This window comes from Platichthys flesus, chromosome 19 (assembly GCF_949316205.1).
Source record: "Platichthys flesus chromosome 19, fPlaFle2.1, whole genome shotgun sequence".
Classification (NCBI taxonomy): Eukaryota; Metazoa; Chordata; class Actinopteri; order Pleuronectiformes; family Pleuronectidae; genus Platichthys; species Platichthys flesus.
Genome location: NC_084963.1, coordinates 11,474,295 through 11,482,081, shown reverse-complemented (window position 1 = coordinate 11,482,081; position 7,787 = coordinate 11,474,295).

The window sequence follows — 7,787 nt, the reverse complement described above, 5'->3', positions numbered from 1 at the left end:
AATAGCCTTTACGCATTTCAACTTTCTTTACTAATATACTTTAAAATTGCACAACACAATCTCCAACACAAAGAGAAATGTCACTCAGACTTGTGGTTCAGCTGGGCCGGTGACGCTCCAAAGGTCAACTCGCCTCCCTCAAATTGATGGAAGTACCGTTTCCTGCCCCTATTTAAGGTTTCTATACTTCTTTAGCTAACTGTAAACATATTTCAGAATAAAGTGCTCTTATATGGTTGAGGACAAATTTACACGAGCTTGAAATAATGCCACACAAATTAATTAAGTTTAAAAGTGAACACAAAATATGTAACTTTGGCCACCAGGGGTCTCACAATTAGAAAAGACTGACGTGAGCATGTAAGCAGTCTGGGATCATGGAAGCTGCCGTCTTCACCGGCATTGCCAACAAATAAATAAATAACCTGATGTTACTCAAATCATGTTCACGGATGATGTTACGTATAAAGTTTAAATCCAGTTTTTTCATGGTCTTGGTTTATGTGTGAACAGTGTTACCAGAGTTACCAGTAGCACTTGTGCTCTTCTGCAACATTGCTGCTGTGAACGTCTGTTGCTGTGGTTTGGCAGCCCACATCTGTACAGCTTTGGTCGACCCTCGTTGCTTTCATCCTCTGCATATGCAGCAGTCAGCTGTTTTTCATCAAACCTGCTGGATAAAGCACCTGCGCTGCACCACACAGCAGATACACAGCGTTATAGCCACTAGCTGGTGAACATGGTGAAGTAATTAGTGGTAAAAGAGCCAGAGCATGTGTTTGCTACTTGTTGCATCAGCCCAAAGTGCCTAGAGAAATCCATTATATGATGACGTGAATTTTTGAAATATTACCATGAGCATATAGCTATAAACAGTCTTCTTTTAAAGCAGATATTTGATAGATACTTTATAGCCACTCTTTAGCCACTCTTTATATGATATAAAGAGTGGCTATAAAGCAGCCAAAATTAAATATTTTAAATTTGTTTATACAAAATAAAAAAAGCTTTCCTACTGTGATACGTCACAATTTTGTCCATGAAATAAGTGGAGGCCTATTGTTACGGCTCAGTACCGATTTTCTTCTTTCTTCTACTGTGTAATATTTAATTACTTATTATTGAATATCAATTAAGAAAAACAGAAAAGTCAAATCTTCTTGCTGTAATTATCTGATCTAAAAGGGATTCAATGTATTCAACTTTTACTGGACCACACACTAACCTCTGACTAAGATTTCCTCTCTGTTAACGGTGTTTGGTGACCGAGTCGTGTCTTGCATATCGACCACAGAGATTTAGCTGTTGGAAACTTACAGCCACAAGACAACGTGTAAAATGTGTGTGTGGCCTCTAGAGGTGTAACTTCCTGACCCATTAACCCGCTGTCCTCTCCAGGCTCCTCTCACTGTTATTACCTAAACAGCCATTGCACACTGTCCGTGTACACAGCGGCCTGTGTCTCTGGTGTGTGTGTGTGTGTGTGTGTGTGTGTGTTTGTGCGTGTGTGTGGCACTCACACAAAGTATTTCTAATGGAACATCCTTTGAGGAAGCTGCGTGACAATGCAGCTACACAATACAAATACAAGTGAGACCACAGGGACTGTGGAAGGTAACAGTCTGGTGTTCTCTGTGGGGTTTCTGAGGGGCCGACAAGGAAACAGCTTCTAAACAAAGGGCCTTGAAAAAGCAACAGTTCTTCTGTGACAAGAGCAGAAACACAGGGACAATATGTTTGACATAATTAGAGAGAAAACTCGGAAACCATGTTTACTTTGTTTGTTTGTTTCTTAGCAGGATTTTGCAAAAAACTTCTGGATGGATTACCACAAAATTTGGTTTGGGAGGAACCCTTAAAGAAATGTTGCAGATCCGATCAACAGAAGGATTCAGGAATTTTGTTTCACTTTCTCCGCAGCATTTCCCACAGAACTCATTCAATCTCTGGAGTTAGCGGCTGATGCACATGCAGGAATGTAGCTCTAATGCACAACAGATTCTGACTGACAGATACACAGACTTAAGTGTGAAAGAGAATGATCGTGTAAGAGAGAGAGAACTGCATTACTTGCCACTTGTGGACAGTAACCAATTTATGGACGAAGTTAGTTTATTTTTTTGCAGGATAATGCAAAAACAACCCAAACAAATTCAATGAAATGCGGAGGGGTTGGGTTAGGTCATTCAATTTTGGTGCAGATCAGTATGAACGGTCAGATGCATTATTTTCTCAGATTTCTTTTTATTTAATCTATCATATGACAATATACATTTTGTCTCAGGGTTAATTTATTGCAAAAATGAGGCCAGGCCCTTACTATGCATGCACCAGGTGCATACGAGTCAGAAAAAAAGAGATTGAGAAGAAGCGCACAACCACAACAGTTATTTTAGTCCTTCTACTTTAACCTACAGATCAATCTTAGCCATGACCTCTCGCTTCAAAACACCAGGAGCCTTATTAATATCACAAAAGAGGATCTGAAAGATGCACACGTCAATTCTAATGCAAATGTTGGGATCTATAAAAAACAAATTGAAAATTGGCTTCAGATGTGTTTTATAAATCTGAACTTTTTTCTGAAGTGAGGCCCCCGATGACTGTATGACCATCTGTCCTTATTAATGGAGAAGCACATTTAGACTCCTTGTTGCTTGTCATGGCAGAGGCACTGTTCAACCATATGCAAGATAAGTTTGCTCATATTTGGAGCATTTAACTCAGCTGCACAAATTTTTGTTGGCTGCCCTCTCAGACTTTTTGTTCAGTGGCACCAGACATTCACTCAGACTCAACTCATCTGCAGATGTCAATGGAAGACAGAGCTAAAGTGTGCTCTTGGGGGGGGGGGGGGGGGGGTAAGGCACCAGTCAAACCGCTTCTAATGAAATATGTATACAGGAATACTATTGTGGTAGGTTTTACTGCAGGGAGCGCGGTCAACAGTCAGGACATCGAGCTCTCTGTAGTAAGTTCCTGTTTCAACACATCAGTCTAAAACGATGTAGAGCCAGATAACAACATGTCACAGTGACAGTGTCCGATTAAAACAATGAAGAGATAATAATGGACTGTAATACTCCCCTAACGATTTTTGTGGCCATAAATTAGTGACGTGGCTAAAACATGACATAAAATGATAAAGATTGTCTTCTTACTGGAAATGACGCACACACACACATACACACATGTCTTACAAATTATCCCTTTAACCTAAACATAACATTAACCTCAACCAACTTACCTTAAAAACATGTAATAATTATCTAAAAAATTATTATTTACATCACAGGGACTTAGTCCCCATAATGCGACTGTGTAAACAAGTTAAGGTCCCCACAAGATGAGTAATACCTGGACCACACACACACACACACACACACACACAGTTAAAGACCCCAGAATTGCTAATGTCATCACTTACTCAACCAATTAACATAGCGTGCCCAATGTTTTGTCAATAACGTTTCTTGTTATTTTAAAGAAACATCTTTGTTAGCTTACAGCAAATGTGGCGAGAGTTCAAACCACCTGATTATCTTCTCTAAACCCGAAACCATGAGACAGCATGTCTACGACTGCAACGATGATGATGGTAGTCCTGCTGCTGCCACTGGGGTGAGAGTGGGCCGCCTAAACAGCCCATTCATCGTCTGCTTTTAAGCCGCTGTATATGTACAGCTCAGCTCATTCATAGGCAGCTACACTGGCATGCAGGCAGGAGTTGGTGGAATAATGTGCACAAACATTTAAACAAGTGCGCTGTAATGGTTTCCTGGACACTTACTATGCATCTTGGCGAGTCCCTATGCTTGCTAAAGAGCCGTCTTATTGATTCCGCCAACAGGAAGCGAGGAGATAGAAAGATTGTGGATCTCTCATTTGTAATGTTTAATCTCATATGAAAAATTATACTGAGTTTAACTGCGGCACGATTAGATGTGCTCACAGACAGAGCAACTAGGAAGTAAAAATGTGCCATAGCATTGGACCAAAACACCTTGCACAGACATTAATGGAGGTACAGCACATTGATCCAACAGAACATAATCTCATTACATGGTATATGTATTATCATATAAGACTAATGCTGTCTGGCATGTGCAAATTAGCACTATTAACATGTTAGCTCAGGCTTTCACTGTAGACATAAACAGATTCTAAATGCATTCTTATGGTGCCAGCACTTAGGTTTCAACAACTTGATGAAAGTGAGCGATGGGGACGACAGAAACATTGATTTGAAATGCATTTTTCTGCTGAGTGGACAATTTCTTACAGCATTCTGCGTCTCCTCACCGGCAACGTGAGAGCGGAACTTAAAAAATATATAATTTTGGGGTGTTTTAAAGGGGAGTTAATGATTTAAAAGCTTTTTTATACAAAATGGGGAATGCTTTATTGTTCCTCCTTTTTACTTTCACATCAATTGTATGTTAACTGATTGTCAATGCAGCTTTCTGAGACTTCCAGACAACAGAGTTTCTCTTCTTTAGAAGAAACTGAAGATGAGTTCATTGAAGCTACGAGTGCAGTGTTGCCGACAAATAAAAGAATAAAAATCCTTAATATAAGTAGATTTTTATTGTTAAACAACTTATTCCATTTATTTCTTAAATTGAGTACGATTTAATAGAGATAGCAATAAACGGATAAGCACACTTGAGTGAAATAAATAACCCTACATGCTGTAAGGGTTTTCTATATGAACTTGGTCCTGTGCTCCACAGACTCCATGCAGACTCCTCTCAAGTTAACGACGATATAACAGTCCTCCATTCCTCGGGCAATGACCAGTGATTGCTCGGCATCAATACAACAAGCTCTGAGTGCTGAGCTCCTAATGGGCCCGAGAGAGAAAAGCAGAGCTCAAACCCTGTGATACTGTTAATGTACTATTGCTGCACACTCACATTAACTGTCTGCAAGGCCAATGCAATTGCACTCAATAACTAAACCGGGAAGGGAAGTGGCTGCTACCTAATGCAGTCGAGGCACAGCAGCCTGACAGACTGCTTATTAGGGCCCAAATAAATCCTCAGGTCAAGACAGTGAATAATAATAAACACCCTGAGATATGTTTATAAACCTGTGAGATGTTGACGAGTCAGACTTTAGATTTCAGCTTTAAGATGCTCACACTGAATTCCTCAAAAGCTACCGGGTGTTTATATCTTACTGAGAATGAGCACTTCCCTTAAAGTGACCACATCCCTTAAAAGTTCCTTTAACTCAGAAACAATGATGACATGATTTAGGGGAATTTTCTTTACGCAGTGTTTATATGACGTTACTAAACATTTTCTTATATATTTTTCAAGTAAATGCAATACACTTCCGTTCATAAGTACTGACTTTAGTAAAGTATTTAAGTAAAAAAAAGAATGCTTAATTGATTGATTATTTTTACATCTAGAAATCAGGTGAGGACCTAAATGCAAATGAAATACATTTACTATGTTACTACTTTACTTTATACTTTTACTCCCTACATTTTTAAAGGACCCATCGTATGCCAATTTTACCACAGTTGATATGGTTCCTTGGGGTCTTAATGAAATGTCTGTAACATATTTTGGTCAAAATAACCCTAACCCTAACCCATCATTTAAAACAGCACCCTCCTGACATAGAGGAACCACAACAAATAGCGGGAGTTGTTTTTTTTTCATAGTTCTTGGGACGGGAAACATGCCAGATACCCAAATGAATGTGTAGAAGCACTACAAAAGTGGAATTTTCATAATATGTCCCCTTTAACAAAAATATCTGTTCTTTCTACTTTTTAATTTTCAAAACAAGCCGGTTAATGTCGTTTTATTGCATTTGATGGGAAATTGTGTTTTTCATCATCGAGCTATCTGACAAAAGAAGATTTTAACCTAAATGGATGAAAATTTGAATTAAGAATATCAATCAATCAATCAAATTTTATTTGTATAGCCCATATTCACAAATTACAATTCATCTCATAGGGCTTTAACAGGGTGTGACATCCTCTGTCCTTAACCCTCAGCAAGAGTAAGGAAAAACTACAAAAAACCCTTTTAACAGGGTAAAAATATGTAGAAACCTCAGAGAGAGCCACATGTGAGGGATCCCTCTCCCAGGACGGACAGAAGTGCAATAGATGCCACGTGCAGGAGAACATCATCAATAATCAAAGTCTCTAGCAGCATTGATGAAGCACAGTCCATGCTCAGCAACCATCTAGACCACGATCCACCATCCAGACCAGACGCCAACCAGGAGGACCCATCACAAGCCACCACTGCGGTCCTGGTCCACCGCCCGTGCCAAATGCCAACGCGACACAGGGTCCGCCACCAGCACCACGATCAGCCCACATGACTCAGAATCCGCCACACTGGATCCAACACCGCGACCCCCGGTGCGCGATCCACAAACCGTAATCCATGGTGCGGCCACAGAGGCCCTGGATCTGCGGGTGATAAAGCAAAGGGATTCCGGGGAAGGGGGATAGGGATGGAGAAGAGGAAGGAGAAGCTGGAAAGAGAAGCTCCGTGTGTCATGTGTCATAAAATAGAACAAGTAACGTTCTGGCGCACTAATTAGCTCTAACTATAAGCTTTATCAAAAAGGAAGGTTTTGAGCCTACTTTTAAACGAACAGATGGTGACTGCCTCCCGAACTGAAAGTGGTAGATTATTCCACAGCCGAGGGGCTTGATGGCTAAAAGCTCTGGCTCCTACTCTACTTTTAGAGAATTTAGGGACGACGAGTAGGCTTGAATTCTGGGAGCGGAATTCAAGCCTATTTACAAATTTCCTCCTGGATAATTGTTCATGCTCACAAATGTTTTCTTGCTTTAACCCCTCTTTTTATTAAATTTATTTCATTTATTTATAGATTCAAAGTGATTGAAGTTAAATGGTCTACAAACTACTTTCATGTGTCTCAGTTTGCTTTGCACATATATATAGCCAGTAGAAATATCCTACAGAGAGTGACTTTTTACTTTTATCGTACATTTCAGAGCCTCTTCTTTTATAACTTTACTTAAAGTAAAGAGGAAGAATCCGTACTTTAAACACAAGTATCTGTACTTCTAGTTGAGTAAAGAGACTTACTCAGGGAATAAAGGAATACATTGGAACTCTGAGTGGGAAGTGGACGAGAGGAAGAGGCGAGGAACACAGGAGTGAAAAAGACACAGGTGGAAGTGATCAAGAGGAAGTAAAGTCACCAATGGCGAGACACAGGCTAGACAGGAAGTAAACGTCCAAATGAAACAGGAAATGACGGAAAAATAACAAAAAATAACAAAAAATAACTTAACATAGATACACAAGGAAAGGAGTCAGCTGAGGTGGTTCGGGCATCTGGTAAGGATGCCCACTGGGCGCCTTCCTTGGGAGGTGTTTCAGGCACGTCCAGTGGGGAGGAGACCTCGGGGAAGACCCAGGACTAGGTGGAGAGATTATATCTCAACACTGGCCTGGGAACGCCTCGGGATCCCCCCGTCAGAGTTGGTCAATGTGGCCCGGGAAAGGGAAGTCTGGGGCCCCCTGCTTGAGCTGCTCCCCCCGCGACCCGACCCCGGTTAAGCGGATGAAAATGAGATGAGACACAAGGAAGGTTAGAAAGGCAGTGATGCATATTTCCCACGATAATTTATATCCATAAAGAACACTTGAAGCTGTGACAGTTAAAAGCATCTGTAGGTTGTGATGTGAGAAGATAATTCTTGCTAGTTAAACCAGTTTTGATACATGTTGCTTTTTACATTGACTCATGCAAAAGTTGAAATGAATGTATGGCTC